Genomic DNA, 20,775 nt, shown 5'->3' with positions numbered 1-20,775 from the left:
TGGAATGGGTGCAGAGAATGAGGACATTTGTGTCCCGTGTCAATACCTCAACAGAAAGCACTCACTGAAGAGGAGGCTCTCTGGAATCACATGGACAACATGCCCCAGGGCTAAGTTTGCCCCCTCTTCTAGTCACATGGGCACTCTGCAGCGGTAGTGGCCAGGTAAACCTTGATTGGGAGAGTCCTGGTTGTTGGCCCCTTTGGACTTGCAGCTTCAAGGATGTCACATCTCACTCCTGGGGGCAGAAGTAGGCACTGGCCACAGGAATCTTTCCATTTGAGAGAACAACTACTAGATATTATTTAATCCCCTTATCATGTCTACAAGGCAAATATCATTAAAGTTTCTAGATAAGGGAACCAAGATTCAAGAGGTAAATTAATCACGACTACAGAGCTGGTTAGCAGAGGAAACAGCAACTGGTCCAGACCTGTCTGACGCTATGCCCATGCCCCCTTCATGGTACCCGTGATCTCTCAGCTGCACGGAGTAAGTGACTCTCCACTCAGGGGCTCTTCTACCCCAGGTGGAACTGCCTTCTTTTTTTTTTTTTTTTTTTTTGTGTTCAACTTCTGCATCTCTCTTTTTTAAAAAATTTTTTGTTGGGCTATAGTTGACTTACAATGTTGTGTTAGTTTCAGGTGTACAGCAAAGTGAATCTGTTATACATATAATCCACTCTTTATTTATTTATTTATTTCATTTTTTTTAACATCTTTATTGGAGTATAATTGCTTTACAATGGTGTGTTAGTTTCTGCTGTATAACAAAGTGAATCAGCTATACATATACATATATCCCCATATCCCCTCCCTCTAGCTCCTCCCTCCCACCCTCCCTATCCCACCCCTCTAGGTGATCACAGAGCGCCAAGGTCCACTCTTTTTTTAGATTCTTTTCCCATATAGGCCATTACAGAGTATTGAGTAGAGTTCCCTGTGCTATATAGTAGGTCCTTATTAGTTATCGACTTTATATATAGTAGTGTGTATATGTCAATCCCAGTCTCCCAATTTATCCCTCCCCTCTCTGGAACTGCCATTTGGAGCTGATCTGTGCTGCAACTCTGGGCTGTTCATTCCAGTCTATCTGGAATGTGAGCGCTTCCCTCCACTCTGATGCTGTAACCTGGTCCAAACCTTCATCACCTCTTGCCTGGATTATTGCAATGCCTCCTACCTGGGATCCTGCTTCTACATATTACTCTGTATGCTTATTCTCAACATAGCAGGTGTGATTCTGTTAAAAGTCAGAACCTGTCACTCCTTTACTCAAAGCCTTATGGCTACCCATTTCCCTTGGAGTAAAACCACAGTTATAGTAGTAGCCTCAAAACCTTGCAGATCTTGCTTTATGCTTCCTTTTCACCTTCTCTGACCTTCACTCTCTAGTTCACTCCACTCCAGTCACGATGACCTACATGCTCGTCTTCCAACACAGCCGGCGTGCATAGTATTTTATTTTTCCAGATATCCTATGTTTTACTCCCTCACTTCAATGTGTTCAAATTATCATCCTCCAAGTGAGCTCTTCCTCCACCACTCTATTTACATGGTCCCTCCCAGCCCAGAATTCCCTTTATTTCTTCCATTCCTTATTTTTTCCATAGCACTTATCACTTCTACCATATTATATCATCCATTTACATTATTTTGTTTACTCATTGGTTCCCCACACCCTGCACCTCCCTCTTCCCCACTGGACTATACATTTCATGAGAGTAGGACTTTTAAAAAAATTAATAGAGTTTACTTGTTAGAGCGGTTTTAGGTTTACAAAAATATTGAGTGGCAAGAACAGAGTTCCCATATTCTCCCTAACCTGCTCCTCCCTCCCCCACTCTCACTCCTTCTCTTCCTCTTTCTCTCCCTCCTTCCCTCCAATCCAACCCCTGGTAACCACCGATCTTTTTATTGTTTATAGTTTTGCCTTTTGTAGAATGTCATATAGTTGGAATCATACAATATGTAGCTTTTACAGATTGGCTTATTTCACTTAGTGATATGCATTTAAGTTTCCGCCCTGTCTTAGCCTGGCTTGATAGTTCATTTCTTTTTGTGTACCAGTTTGTTTATCCATTCACCTATTGAAAGACATCTTGATTGCTTCCAAGTTTTGGCAATTATGAATAATGCTGTAATATTGCTCTAAATGCTGTAATAATGCTATAAATATTCATGTACAGGTTTTTGTGTAGACATATGTTTTCAATTCATTTGGGTAAATACCAGGGGGTGCAGTTGTTGGATCATATGGTAAGAGTATGTTTAGTTTCTTAAGAAACTGCCAAACTGTCTTCCAAAATGACTGTACCATTTTGCATTCCCACCAGCAATTAATGAGAGCGCCTGTTACTCTACATCCTCGCCAGCATTTGGTGTTGGCAGTTTTTTGGATTTCGTACATTCCGATAGATATGTAGTGGTATCTCACTGTTGTTTTAATTTGCATTTTCCTGATGATATATGAGGGGGAGCATCTTTTCATGTGCTTATTTGCCATCTGTATATCTTCTTTGGTGAGGTGCCAGTTCAGATCTTTTGTCCATTTTTTAGTTGGGTTGTTTGTTTTCCTATTGCTGAATTTTAAGACTTCTCTGTGTATTTTGGATAACAGTCTTTCAGCAGATATTTTTTTTCAAAGGTTTTCTGCCAATCTATGGCTTTCCTTTTCATTCTCTTAGCAATGTCTTTCACAGAGCAGAAGTTTTAAATTTTAGTGAAGTCCAACTTCATTCAATTTTTTTCTTTCATGGATTTGTGCCTTTGGTATGAGAGTAAAATTTTTCACCTGTTTTTTTCATTGCTTTATCCTTAGCTCATAAAACATTTCTTGGCACATAGTAAGGACCCAATAAATATTTGTTGAATGACCAAGTGCTGTTACCTTGGGAAATTACATGCTTTCCTTTTTGTTTTTTTTTTTCAAGGGAAGTTTTCATTTGTTGCATCACCCTTGAGAAGCAGCCCCAGCTCAAAGCCCATCTATCCTACACAAAGGATCTGTAATGCAGATGTGAACATCATCTACCTGTGTGAAATGAATGGCAGCAGTTTAGAGTGCTTACATTTTTTTCAGGATGATAAGGTTTTGGGTTAACCTATCATCTGAGCACCTTTGGTTAATGTGGATTCTCACTCTCTCTCAGGTTAGAATAAAAAAGAAATAATAAGGCTAGAATTTATGATGACACATAAAATACTAAGTACGTAAAGCTAAATAAAGCATGGGCTTTTCTTTATGAAAGAGAAAGCGCTTCTTGTTTGAGGGCCAGAATGAGCACTCCTCTGGTTCTCTTAAAGAAGTACCTTTGTGGAGCTGAACTGCTAAGTAGAGTCAAGAAAAGGGACCCCACCAAGGATTAGGCCTTCATCTACTAAAACAAGAGAATGGCCTTCCTTCCTTCCTTCCTCCCTCCCTCCCTCCCTCCCTCCCCCCTTTCTTTCTTTCTTTCTCCTTTTTTTCTGGGAGAAATGATTTTAGTAAGCTTTAATTACATCATGCAGTGATAAATGGAAAATACTGATGCATAAATATATGTAGATGGGTAAAATTTGATGAAGAGTAGTGGGAACAAAAGTCCTATGAAGAGTAACAGGAATGAGCAAATGTTCCTGAATTTGTTATTTTTGACTAAGATGTGAAGAAGGAGAAATGCAGGTATAATCTTTTAGAGTGAGAGGGGGAGAGGGGCTGCAAGAAGCAGCCTGATGCGCCTTTATCATCTTTATTTTGAAAACTCGGAATGCATTGCATCACACTGCTGCTGGAGTTTTAACTTTAAATGTTTAGGATTTTTTTTTAAAAGGGAAAGAAGATTCCTTTGCCTCAGGTATGAAGTCTTTGGCTTTTCCCCATCTCCCCACCTCATCTATAGACAGACACACGGAGTCCTCGGAAGTACTAGGATAAGACAGTGAAAAGAAAATGATCTTTCATGAACAGTTTCAATTTCGTTGTTGTACAGAACAAGGCTCAAGCTGGGAGCAGCCCAGGGCTGACCGACCTGTACAGCACATATCTGAGAGTACGGCCTCCTTAGATGCTGGCCCTGGGCGCCTGATTGTGTGGGAGTTTCCATTATAACTTTAAGTGTTATATTTTTATTGCTTATTAAATTTTTTATCAGAAAAACAGTTACCACAGCTAAAAGAGGAAACGGCAATAAAGACTTATAATGAGTACCATTATTTTAATGGGCCCATTGGATGGAGCAAAGGCATGTACACGTGCTCGATTCACCATCTTAAACCCAAGGTCTGACTGGGAAGCAAGACATCTTGGTTAATACCATGAACTCTGCAGGGAGTCTGAGTTCTAATTCCTGCTCTGTCACCTCCTGGTTGTGCAACCTTGGGCCCTATGTGCCTAATTTACTTTATCTCAAAAGTTAAAATGCAATAGTGCCAAACTTCTAAGGTTTCCATGAATGAGAGAGAATGTCCTGTACTGTAAAATATATCAGGATTTAGATTGCACCTGTGGCGCATACTGACTCTATGAAGACCATGTCATCTTGGGCTTCTTCTCAGATATCAGTGAAAATGTGTCTGCTCAGAGCTCCCTCCCAAATTGTGAGGACTCAGTTAATGAAATAGGACACATAAAAGTATCTAGCATATGGTAGGCACTCCTAGAGAAATGCTAGTTTCTCTCTTTCAGTTCTGTTAGGAATAGATGATTGCTCTATGCGCAAAGATCTTCTGTAGTTTTCTATTGTATCACCAACAGTTCCTGAGCTTCTTAATTGCTTACAGAATGTCTGTCAGGGGCTGCAATTGTTGCATGAGCCTAAAAAGTTCAGCCTTTGATAAAGAAGAAAAAACATTTCTCATTCTAACTATGACAGAGAAATGCAGGAGGACACAAATTTCTTCTATTTAAATTAATGTGTGATCATTCATATGTCGACCATGCCCATTTTTATTGATTATTTGGGGAGAAATGCCATTTTATTTAATTTTCATTAACATTATTTTATCTTGGTTATTAGCTGTTCCACTGTTAAAATTAATTATAGTTGACTTTCTTTAGGTCATATATATTTCTGATTTTGATTAATTTGAAGAAAGCACTCTAAATATGAAGAAACATGAAGATTTAGTATAATGTTTGCTTATACTTCCCCACATACTAAGATTAATACTAAACTTAAAAATGCCCAATTATACTTGTGCAATAAAAGATATCTGTCACAGCTTTTAATGTTTATGATGTTGTACAGGAAGATATTTCAAATTTCTAGTTAATTGTCCAAAGTAAACAGGTCGGTGGGTTCTGGGAGCCCATTTCAGGGAAGAATTCTAGCTAAAGGGAAATACCAGCAGCAATATTATAGAACATTAACAATTTTCTGTATTTAGAAAAGGAACTGTAGTGTGGAAAGAAAAGTCTTGATGACAAAGGTGTATCTGATGTTGGTGTACAACATACTATTTGAATTATTTTCTTTCATCTCTCTAGCTGGTTGAATTTGGATGAGATTTGGCATACTGAGTAGCTTAGACTGAGTTTCCCAGAAGTCAACCCTAAGTCAACGATGCCAGTTTTTTAAGGACTAACTTCCAAGAGAAACTAGTAAGGGAGTGGTTGAAGCAGGACAGGGAATAGGAGGGGGCCAAGCCAGGGTGCAATTTCAGCCTGATTCTTAGTGAGCTTCCACAGGGAAACTCCCTAAATTGCACTTGGGAGAGTCCTGCCCTGAGTGTGGAGGGCTTTCGTGTTTCCTCATCAGTCAGTCAGCATTGTACCATGAATGCCTAGAATGTACTTCCAGCTACGGAGACAGCAGATCTGGTGGCTTAAGGACAGTTTCCTCTAGGTCACAGATGGGAGCTGTTAGCCTCAAAGCACATAGCAGCTAGGGGAGTGTCCAGGGGACTGGTACCAAGAACCAGGGAATCTGGACCAAGAACAGCGTCAGCATCTGGGCAAGACTGTTAGAATTCAAATTTGAATTCTAAGCCAGTCCAGACCAATCAATGGCATGAGAGAGAAAACTAGAGATATTTTTGATAATACATAAGCAGCAGGACAAAATAAAACCTTGAAGACATGTAGATTCATTTTGAAATTTTCCATCTATTTGTGTTTTTAAGTTCAGAGTCCAATAGCCTCTGGAAAGATGACACTGTATAAAATTCTTAGAACCAACATGGCCTGGATTCACTTTTTCCAAAATGGTTTATCGCTTAGTAGGCCTGCCATTTCTTTTTATAGAGTTAGATTTTAATTCATACAATTAATATTCATGGAGAATCTAACGATGTGTTATGTATTCTGCTGGGAAGTCAGGGAAATAGAAGCATCGTTCCATTTCAGCCCTCAATTTGACTTCTAAAACTCCAAAAGTCTGGGGAAACAAAGCCGCTGTCATATGCTCTCCTGTGGGCAAACCGGTAGGAGAGAGGCAGCAGCAAGCAGGGAGTAGGGACTTTCACAGGCTACTTGATGCATTGAGTTAAAATTCAGAATTGTGACTACGTGAGTTACGTCTCCAATATATGCAAATTCTATCAGCCTGCTAATGTGCATCAACTGTCATCCATCTAGAGCACTGCTTCTCAAACTGATGTGAGCTAGCCTCACACTAAAGAGATGTTGATTCAGGATGTCTCAGAAGGGTCAGAGAATTTGCACTGCTAACAAGTTCCCAGGTGCCACAGATGCTGTTGGTCCTTGGACCACACTTTGAGTGTATCCTTGATGTAGACACATTTTCATGCTATTGGATTTGTTTTTAACGGAAAACTTCAGTAGGCAGTGGCACATCAAAGTCATTTTTCTAGAGCTGGCAAATTGACAGATTAGCTTTGTGTTTCCTTCTTTAGCCTTAGGTCGATATTTTGATGTGAATATTTTAATGAGGCAAGAAAGTAAATTCATTGTGTCATACATTTAGCATAGAGATGTCAGCACATGCGTACTTAAAAAAATTTTTATTGGAGTAGAGTTGATTTAAAATATTATGTTAGTTTCTGCTGCACAGCAAAGTGAATCAGTTATACATATACATATATCCACTCGTTTTTAGATTCTTTATCCATATAGGTCATTACAGAGTATTGAGAAGAGTTCCCTGTGCTATACAGTAGGTCCTTATTAGTTACCTGTTTCATATACAGTAGTGTGTATATGTCAATCCCAATCTCCCTATTTATCCCCCCCCCATTCCCCCTGGTAACCATAAGTTTGTTTTCTATATCTGTGACTCTATTTCTGTTTTGTAAATAAGTTCAGAGTACCAAGGGATCTTAGAAGCAAGACATATAATGCCATTACCTTACTGATCACTTTTGGTCAGTCAACAAGATAATGCATCCATTTTTGTTTCTTGGCTTTCAACAACATAGACTGCTTTGTCCATGTAAGTAGAAAATCTAGTACTTTGAAATCAGTTTCAAGGTTACATTAGATCCATCTGGAATAGTCCAAATGTAATACTCAAGTAATGCTGTTTTATTTGTTCAGATCTTGGGCTAAACCACTAACTGGCTAGACACTCTAAAGTCTAGTAGGAACCTCTGTCTTTCTTTATTCACCCCTTCATCTCATTCCCATTTCTGATCAACACCATCGAGAAAAAGGGCCCCTGATATGAGTCAAGGAAAACCTAGTCTCCAAGGTCACAGTGAGACCACTAGACCCAGAGTATAGATTTTCTAGAGTAGGAATAGGGAGATTGCAAATAGAGCCAGACTAGGGAAAAGGCACTGTTGTGATGTTTCTCACACTGGAGAGGTTGTGGATCCCTTGTGCTCCTGGCGTTCAGCAAGACAGAGTTTAAAAACAATTGCATTGCCTTTTAAATGATATCACTTAATGGTGACTTTGTGTCAAAAGATTTTGCACATATAAGTAGAAATGCAGGCACTGAAATGAAGTGGCAATACTCAGTTACAAAATGATAAGCAAAGACATTTAAAATATGTTTATAGTAATTTATTTTAGGTTATAGATGATATAAATTAAACAGATTTTATGGGAAGTTTCCAGATGTATGATAATAAATCTATAGACCTCCAGAAGTCCAGTTTGAAAATCATGTTCTGGTGCATCTTTTGTATCATGTTTTCTCTTTGGATTGAGTCTCCATTTCCCCTCCATGGGACTGCTGTGATGAGAAGGCAGGTCCTTCTCTCTTCTAGGGGAGGCATATCTTCCCTGACCCTCTCTTCCCTGACTTTAGAACGCCATCTGGGGATGGGCTTAGAGGAAATGGGAGCAGACATCATAAGCCAGCTCTGTTCTAGGCTGTAGGGGAAATATTTCCCTTTGAGTTCATCCTTTCATGCCATTTACTGATTAACCTTGAAGGCTACAATCAGACCACAAGCAAAGGGACAATGCCTAAGCAGAATGCTCAAACTATTTTTGTTTTTTAAAGCCACTTATTGAGGTATACTGACATGTAAAAAGCTGTACATATTTAGTGTATACAAGTTGATGAGTTTGGGGATAAGCATATACCTGTGAAACTATCACCTAGACATACCCATAACCTCCCAAAGTTTTCTCCCACCCTCACTATTATTATTATTATTAATAATTTTTTGTATGTATATGTTATATGTACATGTGTATGATAAATACCCTTAACCTAAGACCTACCCTCTTGGAAAAGTTTAAGTATACAATACAGTATTATTAGCTATAGACACTCTGCTGTAAATCTCCAGAATTTATTTATGTTGCATAAAGTTTTGTACCCTTTGACAATCACCTTCCCATTTCTCCCTCTCCCCAGTCCCTGGTAACCTCCATTCTACTCTCTGCTTCTATGAGTTTAACTATTTTAGATTCCACGTATAAGTAAGATCATACAGTATTTGTCTTACTGTGTCTGGCTTATTTCACTTAGCGTAATGCAAATGCCCTTTAGGTCTATCCATGTTGTCATAAAGGGCAGGAATTTCTTCTTTTTTTAAGCCTGAATTATATTCACATATATTCATATATAAAATGTGATATATATATATATATATATATATATATATATATATACATATATAATGTGAGATATATATCTCACATTTTCTTTATCCATTCATGGTTGATGGACATTTATATTGTTTCCATGTCTTGGCTATTGTGTCCAGCTACTTTAAGTTCAGGCAAAAAGAGTCCTCAAATCTTACCCAGCATCAAACTCTGATCACAAAGGTAGGAGAATAGAGAGGGATTTGGGGCTAGGGGTCAATTATATATATATATATATATATATATATATATATATATATATATATATATATATATATATAAAATTGGGGAAGGTGATGGTCAAAGGATACAAAACTTTATGCAAGACAAATTCTGGAGATTTATAGCATAGCACCTATAGTTAAGAGTATTGTATATATTTTTATACTATATATATATTTATGTGTTTGTATGTATAAAAAGCATGTTAGTGAGTTAAAGGTACTCTTTAGAAATCTGGGGTAATGGAATGAGCCAAAGAATCCTGGTGGAACCCATCATGGCAAATAAAAAACAGTGGATCTATTCGTAAGTGTAGTTCTCTGCCACAGAGGCAGTGACATCACCCTGCATTGTGAAAATAGATGCTCCCATTACAGAAACAACATGGAAGCATTTTCCATTTCTCTATCATTTTAAATTCTAACTTCTAACATGAGCTTGGCTTGCTGACAGATGAGCCAGGTTTCCAAGTTTTTCGTTTTATGTGAGCTGAGTTTTTTTATCCAGTTTGGATTGAGTGAGGAGTCAGTGAGTGGTTTGGGGGGATACCCTAAGACAAAGAAATTTGGTCAGGATTATCATTTAAGACAAGAGAGTTTTTGAAACCCTGGACACTGTTTCAACTTGAAACTATAATTATGAAAGTATGTAATTGCAAAGTCATAACATCGGTCCCAGACCTCCAAGAATATTCAAGGAATGTTTGAATATTTTTTACGAGGTAAACCCATCATTAAACACATTACCTAAAACTCTGAGCTCATGGGAGATTTCCTTACGTAGTTATTACAGTTTTATGGGTTTTTTTCAGAGTCTTTTTCCTTCTTTTCTAGATTGTTTATAATTGCTTTTTAGAGTAACATTCCACTCCGAAGTATTAAGTACTTCTACTTAATTTTAGAGTCTCATTTCATAGAATCATGACTTGAATATTTTCAAACCCATTTTTCCTAATGTTGATGATCTCAATGGCCTTTTCCTAGTATTCAAAAGGTGGTAAGGTCACTTTCTGCCTACCTCTTATTTCTAAATGCAGATCAAAATTAGTTTTACAGTACTTGGTGTCCTTAAGTAATTTCCACTATCAGGAGATAGTTTTTCACTTTAATTTTTCAAAACTTATTTTACAGGTGCTACAGTTTCTTTGGAGATTTGTTTTTGTTATCTTTTTTTTTTTTTAATTGAGGTATAGTTTACTTGCAATATTATATTAGCTTCAGGTGTACAACATAGCGATTCAATACTTTTATACACTACCCACCTTACAAAGTTATTACAATATTATTGACTGTATTCCCTGTGCTGTACATCACATCCCTGTGACTTATTTATTTTATATCTGTTAGTTTGTACCTTTTAATCCCCTTTACCTATTTCACCATCTCTCCACCCCCATCCCCTCTGGCAACCACTAGTTTGTTCTCTGTATCTGTGAGCCTGCTTCTGTTTTGTCATATTTGGTCATTTGTTTTGTTTTTTTTTAGATTCCAGATATAAGTGAAAAAATACAGTGTTTTTCTTTTTCTGTCTGGCTTATTTCACTTAGCATAGTATCGTCTAGGTCCATCCATGTTGTTGAAAATAGCAAGACTTCATTCTTCTTTATAGCTGAGTAATATTCCACTGTATGTATGTATGTATCTATCTAGATATATATATATACACACACACACACACACCACATCTTCTTTATCCATTCATCTGTCGATGGACACTTAGGTTGCTTCTGCACCTTGGCTATTGTAAATAACGTTGCTATGAACATTGGGGTGCATGTATCTTTGAAACTCTGGAGATTCTAGACAGGCAATGATCAATGGAGTAACTCTTTAGATATGGTAATAAAAGAATATTAATCCTAATTTAAACAATAAACTATATATTTTTCAAGTGGGGAGGCAAGGCTACCAGAGCTTCTTAAGTAATTTTACAGTTGAGGATTTGAGGCACACAGTTAATGATTGCATTGTCACCAAAGTGTTTGTAAGACTATGTAGAGATGTGGACACCAGAAAACACGTTTTATGTCTGTTTTAATTCATGCACTTTGCATACAAGGTGGAATTATATGCCACCTAGATCCAGGTAAAAGCTGGTTTTAAATCGCACCTGTGCAGATGTAGAAAACAATCTTATGGCAACCGGGGGGGAAAGGGTGGGTGGATAAATTGGGAGATTGGGATGGACAGATACACACTACTATATATAAAATAGATAACTAATAAGGACCTACTGTATAGCACAGGGAGCTCTACTCAGTACTCTGTGACCTATATGGGGAAAGAATCTAAAAACAGAGTGGATAAATGTATATGTATAACTTATTCACTTTGCCATACAGCAGAAACTAACACAACATTGAAAATCAACTATACTTCAATAAAAATAAAAAAACAGAATAAAATAAGTCACACAAACACCCGCAAAAAAAATTGCACGTGTGCACAGAATTGGCAGTTCCAATTGGTCTGCCATAAGCTGTTGGGAAATGGGTGAATGCTTTCAAATTGTTTATGGATGAAAATGCAGAATGTTATTCTAAGTTTTGCAAAAAGTTGTGGATCCAGTTGGAACTTTTTGCACTAAAATAATAACTTGAGAGGGAATTTACTTCCTTTTTTAGGCAATTAGGCAGTGCTTTATTCACCCTGCCAATTCTAGAATTGCGTAATTTATTACTATTTTAAGAATTAAGTTTGTTTGTTTATTTATTTATGTATTTATTGGCTGCCCTGCAAGGCATGCAGGATCTTAGTTCCCCGACCAGGGATCGAACCCGCACCCCCTGCAGTGGAAGCGCAGAGTCTCAATCACTGGACCACCAAGGAAGTTCCAAGAATTAAGCGATTTTTAAATTAGTGTGCTAATTTATTTATCTTCCAGAGTTTGAGAAAAAAAATAGGACCCCAAGTCCTGGTGTTCCTCAGACTTACCTGACTTGTCTGCTTGTGAGTGCTCTTAATGCAATTCATCAGAATGGCACACACCCGCCTTCAACTCAGAAGCAATCAGAAAACAAAATTGCCGTCCCAGGAGACAAGCTTGAATAACATCCCCTCAACATTCCCCAAAAACTGTGCTCTGAGTTCGTTTTGAGAAATAGAAAGAGAAATCAGATCCAGCCTCACACGCTACTGACTTGGGTTCTAAAACGATGACATGAATGTGGATGAAGGGGCTTCTGACACATCTCTCAGTCACGGGCACTGACCTGTCATACATCTGTCAAAGTCACAATTAACCCAGGGACTTAATATCTTTGAGGTAATAGAGAACTCCTTTTTCAGGTGGACTTAAAGAAATGAATGAAGGCTGGTCAGTGGGGTTTTAAACACACACAACTCTGGTTTAAACCTTCTCACTGGAAGATAGATGGATCTCCAGCATCATAAGTTCAGGAAGGAGTATTCATTGGTTATAAGAGCCGATGAGCTAGAAGGAATGATAAAAGATCTCCAGGGGGCATCAACCAATTGGCCTGCTCTTTGAAACTCTCTCCCTCTGCGTGATCTGGGGACTCATCCACTGCCAGGGTGCTGGTGAAGGCCTGCTTTTCCCACCTTTCCCTCCTCCGCCACTACACCCCTTGCCAACTATTCTAGAAAAGTCTGCATCCCAGTTGCTACTTTTTGGATGTCTGTACAAATAACGTCTGCATTGTTGTGTATGTTTCCCCCGGTGGGTATGAAAGGTTCTAACTCTGCACAAGCAAAATGACAAATAGTTGTTGGGAGGAAATGACTTGTATTAAAAATGCAATGAGCTACGTGGAGATCCTTCTAATGAGCTACGTGGAGACCCTTCTTTAGGTTTTACCGATTACCTGGTCTCGTCAGGGCAGGCAGCAGAATCTGGGACCTAGTAGCAGGGAGAAGCCACTCCATGCAGGGGTTGATATATCACAATATCTGCACGAATTGTTTGATTCATGACTTTATGAAAAAGAAATGTATAAATTAGTTGACTGCAATACACTGTGGAATTAGGATTACATATGTTTTATAATGAGGAGGCCCAAAATATATAAACATGAAGTATGGTAAAAACATATTCTCCTCATAAAGGGAACCCTCTTGCACTGTTGGTGGGAATGTAAATTGATAGAGCCACTATGGAGAGCAGTATGGAGGTTCCTTAAAAAACTAAACCTAGAACTACCATACGACCCAGCAATCCCACTACTGGGCATATACCCTGAGAAAACCATAATTCAAAAAGAGTCATGTACCACAGTGTTCATTGCAGCACTATTTACAATAGCCAGGACATGGAAGCAACCTGAGTGTCCATCGACAGAGGAATGGATAAAGAAGATGTGGCACATATATACAATGGAATATTACTCAGCCATAAAAAGAAACGAAATTGAGTTATTTGTAGTGAGGTGGATGGACCTAGAGTCTGTCATATAGAGTGAAGTAAGTCAGAAAGAGAAAAACAAATACCGTATGCTAACACATATATATGGAATCTAAAAAAAAAAAAAAATTGTTATGAAGAACCTAGGGGCAGGACAGGAATAAAGACGAAGACGTAGAGAATGGTCTTGAGGGCACGCGGAGGGGGAAAGGTAAGCTGGGATGAAGTGAGAGAGTAACATCGACATATATACACTACCAAATGTAAAATAGATAGCTAGTGGGAAGCAGCCGCACAGCACAGGGAGATCAGCTCGGTGCTTTGTGACCACCTAGAGGGGTGTGATAAGGAGGGTGGGAGGGATACGCAAGAGGGAGGAGATATGGGGATATATGTATATGCATAGCTGATTCACTTTGTTATAAAGCAGAAACTAACACACCATTGTAAAGCAATTATACTCCAATAAAGACGTTAAAAAAAACCATTTTAACAAAGGAAAAAAAAAAACATATTCTCCTCATGAAGAAAAATCCCGATACACCTAAGAAACAGGGGAGCATTAACTCCTCCACTCCACACAAAAAATGGTGACAGAAAAATGTCTGGCCAGAGAGGTGAAGCCCAAGAGAGAGTTCAAAGTAGTCAATTTTTTAAAGGAGGGGCGTGAACAACCAAGCCTGCTGAAAAGTCATATAAGGTGAGCACCAAAAAGTGACAAGTGGATGTGAAAAATATCTCCTTGGCGATTCAACCCATTTTAAAGTCACGTCTGAAGCCTGGAGTTAGTTCTGGGCAGGGTTTGGCCCCTGGCCATCTCACTGACTCCGAAGGCATCTGGTATATCCACACCACCAAGTAGCTCTCTCAGGGCCAGGCTGGTGATAGTCTCGTGAGAGCCAGAATGCCACCCAGACACTCTGTCATCCAAGCTTGCATGCCTAACGTCCATGGGCTCACTGCTCCATGCTGATCATTTGTCTGGGAACTTCCCTCTGGGCATCCTGGCTGGGACCTCACTGCCCTTTCCAGCTGGCTCAGTGAACTGGTCTTTCTTGGCGTATCACTGCCCTCCATGCCAATGTGGAGTCTTCCTTACGGCTGTTGTGCTGATAATGATTTTTGTCTGTACATCCCTGTGAGGGAGACAGTTTCCGTGGGACTCTCCTTCACTTGGTAAGGAACTAGAAATGGGGGAAGGTGGACCCTGTGCTGAACTGTAGGAGCAGAATCGACATCAAGGAATTGAGTGCAAGTAGCTTACCTGGGAGGTGACCCCAGGAAGCATGGAGGCTTAATCCCACTGGGGGACTCTGGAAGCCAGTGCAGATGACGTGATCAGACTTATCCCAGCCGGGGGTGAGCGTTAAGGCGTTTCTATATCACCTCCTCTCAGTCATTGGTGGAGGGCTGCTGGGTGAGGGGAGGTTACTTAACCTCTGGTGTTCCTGCCTGCTTCCGGGGCGGGCAACACGGACTCTGGCAGCTTAGACACAAACAGGCGACACTGGCAGGTGGAAATCAGGCTGGTGTGCACTTACGGGCTATAGAGGAGGAATGTGGGCGGGGCCCTGACTTCCTGTGTAAGTCCGATGAGCTCTCTTCCTCCCCATCTTCATCCATTGTAGTCTCTAGGGAGCCTTGCTTCACTAAATGGGCTGCACTCTGTTTCTGCTTCCTCCTCATCACAGCAGCCCAGATTTTGGACCTTCCTTATGTTTCTGGGAACCTCTGGGACCAGCTCCCCCTAACCACCCTGGGCTTCTCTGTGGTCAGCCTACACATGATCCACGTGGGTCTGAGCTTTGCTCAGCAGAGTCTTGACATAAGCTCACACATATTGGTAGAGAAGTAAGGCAGGGAGATGAGTGTATACTTGCAAGAGGTTGGACTGAGGTGCATAGTGTCCAGTCCCCAGCTCCCAACGGGCCTCCTCGGGTGCTGAGCAAGGGGGCCCTTTGGCGGGAGTGTTGCACAAAGATGGCGCCCAAAGTCTTAACATGAGGCTGTGTTTCCGGTCTCCAGGAAATAAGGAAAACCATACCCCCTTTATTTCAGCCTCTGTAACCTCAAGACAAAAAGTTTTTGTTTTTAATCAATCAATCAACCAAGTAACAAATGTTCATTAGGCAACGACTGTTTGCCAAGCAAAGTGGCAGATGTTGAAGGAAACACAGAGATGCTGGAAGGAGTTCTTGCCCTTGGCAAGTGTACAGTCTAGATGAAGAGACCACATAGATAACATGTGACTCTAAGGTAGTTTGACTTAATTTTTAGAACAAACATGCCAGAATTTTTACACGGCATTCTCCCTCAGATGTTCCTATACTAAAGTGTTATCATTTCGTATTACGTCATGTTTATTATTGTCGTTACACAGCTTTGCACAGCAACATGTTTGTGGTAACTACATGGAGTGGCAGAAATGTGAAAATGACACGATTTTTCTCAGTTGCCACATAACCTGAGGTTATTCTCCTTGATCACCGGACAGTGATGTACCATTTTTAGTAAATATGCACAGGGCTTGGAGAAGCATTTTAGAGAAAACGCTCACAGTGCCGAACTAGCAGCAGGGCATGGAGGCACATTTATTTTACCATTATTGGATGCTGTAATTTGAACTTGTATAGAACAAGGGATTTTTAACTTCAAAAAGCCTAATTTAGGATGACTCTTTCTTTACATGGAGGAGAGCTGATTTCTGGAGATACAAAGTACTGCTGTGAGCCCAGGAATTGATATGTATTTTAGCCTCACACAACCCTATAGATCAATTTCGTTTTCCTTCATTTGCCAGATGAGGAAACTGTGGCTCAGAGAGCTGAGATAACTGAGCTCCATCACACCTGGAAGTCAAGTAGGTGTGAATGCTGGCTCTTGGGACTCCGTAGTCAGAATAATATACCTGCTGCCTCAGCCCAGTGAGAAGTCTCTCCCAGCAAGGGCTGCAATTAATAGGAGCCTTGTCTCTTCACTGAGGTATAAAAAGAGACCGTTGCCAAAAGCCCTGCTGGATTTTGTTTCCAGGAAAACCAAGGTGGATGCCTGCCAGGGGCTGCCACAAGTTAGCTGGCGCTGCCAAGACACAGAGGCTCAAGTGACGTTATCTTTGAGAGTAACAATCAAATCTGTGCTATCAACCTGGATTCAAAAACCCAAATCTCATTCTTGGGGTGAGAGATACAGAGCAAGGGAGAGGGCAAGAAATGTTCTAATAAAAGAACCGGTGCCGTGTGAATTCCATTTCTTAGAAAGAGTCTTAAGAAGTTCTTTCTTTTGTCTGCATTGTCAACTCTCTTCCTGCTGTGCTGGCTTTCTTTCCACTACCCCTTCCCCTCAATGTGCATCGAAACTTCTTTCTCCTCTTTTGTTCAGTTTAGCAGGAAAGATCTTTGGAGCAGGAGGAATGGGCACCTTTAGCAAGCTCAGATATCAAATAATTTTTCACCTCCCTGTAATTGAAATCACAGGATCGGGATTTGCTTCCCTTTGGCCTGCTCTTCTCTTGTTCTCCGGGATCACAGATGGAGTGGGGTGAGGGTGCTATTGACTCCCCACGGCTTGTCATCTGACAGACGGACACACCAGCCAGGAAGGGGTCTGACTCTTAGATGAATTCTTTTATCCTCAAAGGGGCTTCCTGCAAAGGAAACCATTAGTGTTTTGCTATTGGGTTTCTACTCCCCATGGTGTCTAAGAAATCATTCATTTAATTTTGTGACATTTTGAGTGGATTTGGAGAGCTAAGCCCATTTGAAAAGGCCTGTTCCTGTCTAGGAGGACAGAGGAGATGCAAATAAATTCCAAATGGTCAAAACCCCAGCAGCCTGAGTGTGGGCCAGCCTGCATCTCTCTTCAGCCTGGGTTACATGTCTGAATAGCTGGTGATGCATTACCCAGCCTCTTCCCTGTCCACGGCCAGGAAGTGACCCCAGAACATGAGAAAACTGGCCTGAAGTTCAACAGCAGAGAGCTTAAGAAATCTTATGTCTTAAAGAGAATGACACTGCACATGTTCCTTCCTAATTCTCATCTGGTGGATGAAGGTGAGGCTGGGTGTCAAGGTGTAGAGTACGTGCTCTGTCTCACACCGGCCATGTCACCTGGGTAAGGTCACAGTAATGCTTTTAAAAGATGTAGCAGTCACCTGCCCTGTGGGGTTGTTCTGAGACCAGAGGTGAGATTGTTTGTGTAAAATATTTAACATAGTACCAGTACACAGGAAAATCGCAGTAAATGTCAGGTGTCACTAATACTGTTTTCAATATTGCTTTTACGTTCATGGTAGTTATCCACTGTGATTTGTCACGTGCCCTGTTGGTTACCAGACCAGCATTGTCCAATCAAAATATAATGCAAACCACATATGTAACTTTACGTTCTCTAGTAGCCACATTTAAAAAGCAAAAGGAAATGTAAAATTAATTTTAATTTTAATGATATGTTTAACCCCCCCAATAAAAGGCTATTATCATTTCAACATGAAATCAGTATAAAAATTATTGAGATAGTTTACATTCTTTTCTCCATCCTAAGTCTTCGGAATCTGTGTGTACTTACATGCATAGATCATCTCAATTCAGATGAGCCCCATTTCAAGTCCTCAGCACCCACATAGAGCTAGTGGCTCCTTCCATAGAATGGAGAGGAGGTAGGTCCTATAATCTATAACACAGAGACTATACACCCCTTGACATTTGGGGAAAAAAATGTGTAAAACCGTTAAAGGCAATTCTTCGGTGACTTCATTTTATTAGGTCAAGCTTTTGTTTCTCTTTGAGTCAATGTTGATGATTTGTATTTTTCTAGATCCTAGTCTATTTATTCCATTGAGGTTTTTAAATTAAGTACTGTTTAACCTACTGTTATCTTTTGATCTAAAACACACCTCCTATGCTGGTGGTTATATCCTCCATTCCAGTCCTAATTTCATGTAACAAAGAGATGTTACTCCTGTTTACCCTCACAAGGCACACAGTTACTGAAGAGAATATGTACAAGTCTCTTTTTTGAGAAATCTTAGTGAATTTCCATTTAACACAGACTGGGAAGTGTCCTTTGTGTTTAGAGCCAGGAGGTCGTGATGGTTAGAGCAGATCTGGAAGCAGAGCTGAAACAGAAGCCACACGACCATGAGCTGAGGGGTCAAGGGAGTCAAGGATGTAGAGATACAGAGTATTCTGAAAAGAGGTCCAAATAAGGGGTGAGGAAGGGGTGATGCCCAAGATGAAGAAATGACCAGCTATGTGGTGGGCAGGCTGACACCCACTCCAGATCCTTGTCTACCCAAACCTATCCTCTCAGAGAGAAACCTCCCCACCCCTGGGCCCAGGAGATCTCCCCCGATACAAGCTCACCTGGCAGCTTGTGCTTCTGTTTTATAGTTCTTTTAATGTTTGTCATTATATACTCATTTTGTGTGTATTGTATATCATCTGTCTCGTTCACTAGACCCTAAACTCCATGAAGGGGGGTGGGGTCATGTCTGCCTTGTTTTCCAGTAAGTTTTCTTGCACCTGTCATAGTGGATGACACCTAGGAGGCTCCCAGTCAATATTTCTTAAGTGAAAGAAAATGAAAAATGCACTTCAGCTTTGATTTTGTGTTAGATGGGAGATAATTGTAGGGTGTGAGGAAATTACCATCAGTGATGAAGGGGTTGAAGCTATGAGAGAGTATAATTATAACAACATCCTTCACAAAATGGGATTAAATGGGACTAAGAAGAAATATAAAAAGACAATTATTGAGAAGGAGGAAGAAGAGAGACACCCATCTTTTGTTTGAAGAGGATTAAAAGATTGCCATAAGTATTTGTAAGTGAGAAATAGACATTTGGAGCCACTGTCTCTCAATAACTCTGTCTTGATGAAATGGGATGAAGGGTGGTTGAGGGGATCAGTGAGATCAGTTGCTGAAGAGAAAGGGGATGGGAAAAGAAATGCAGAAGGACAGGTAAATGGGCCAGTGATGGACCTTGGGATTCAGCAGAAGATGGAGAGCATAGATGGGGCTGTTTCCAGCCCCTCAGTAGCCCAGCTGGCAGAGAAGGTGGATTAAGAAAAGCTCCTTGGAAGATTTCAGATGGTTAGGTATATAGTGGAACACCAGGGGATCAAAGATGTTGAGGAGCTGGTGAGAGGATTCAGGGGACTAGCCTTGGGGTGTGGACTGAACAGGTGAGAAATTATGACCAAGAGGCTGTAATTATGGGAAGCATCAAGGAACAGAAGGATGTGGGTCAGAGACATGAAGATTGGAGTTTAAACTTTCACAGGTGGAGTTGTTCCCAGTGATACATGGTCCCTGGAGGGAGCAGGGAAGTAGGTAGCTGAAGCCAATAGAAGTGAGGGTGGGGTTTTGGATGGTTATTATCCTGACTGTTGATACCCCTGGTGTGCTTTTAGACCATGTGTTAGAGTGGAAGACTCAGGTTTCACATCTTGAAGACCATGGAATGGGTAGTTGATAGGTAACAGAAGCAAGGAATGGTGGAGCTAGAGGGTCATCTGTGAACCAGATTTTGTCCTTTGTCCCTCTTGCTGTCTGTCAGTTTCCCATCAGTGACTCCCAGACCACAAACCTTGTATATAAGGCCTGGGCAGGTTCATGAAAGTCTGCAGTGAAATTGATGCCTATCCTTCAGTTACCTGCTCACAGTTGGGAAAGTAAAAGAAATTTGCAAGCTTAGCAAACTTTCAAACTTACCTGAGGATGATAAAAATCTTAAGGGAAAAACTATTAGGGATGTAGGCCAAAATATCTTCAGATTAATCAGATGTTCACCAGAGGCCTGGACAGCCTGTCAGCCAGTGACTGAGATATATGAAAGATCCCATAGTAAGTTTGGAGCAGAGTTTAGGCAACTGACAGACACAGTCTGCTTTCTCTGAAGCATCTGGTTTTTAGGGCTGCAGGCCTGTCTCTCCAGGGAATGTATGATTCTGCTGACTGATGATTCAAGAGAAAGGAGTGATCCACTGAAGCCTGGCACATGGTCTGCCGCTGTAATTACTTGGCAAGTCCGTTAGCACTCTGGCCCTAGTTTCTTCATCTGGAAAATAAAGCTGGTGGTCAAGATGGATGTTTTCAAACAATGTTCCAGTTAGAAAACCTGGGGGATGTCTCAGCACACCTCATGGCTCATGTTCTCATCTCCTTGGCTTTCAGATTCTTGATCTCATGGTCCCAGCTTTAATACCTGTCTTT

Source organism: Balaenoptera musculus, chromosome 9 (genome assembly GCF_009873245.2).
Source record: "Balaenoptera musculus isolate JJ_BM4_2016_0621 chromosome 9, mBalMus1.pri.v3, whole genome shotgun sequence".
Lineage (NCBI taxonomy): Eukaryota > Metazoa > Chordata > Mammalia > Artiodactyla > Balaenopteridae > Balaenoptera > Balaenoptera musculus.
This window is presented reverse-complemented; position numbering follows the sequence as displayed.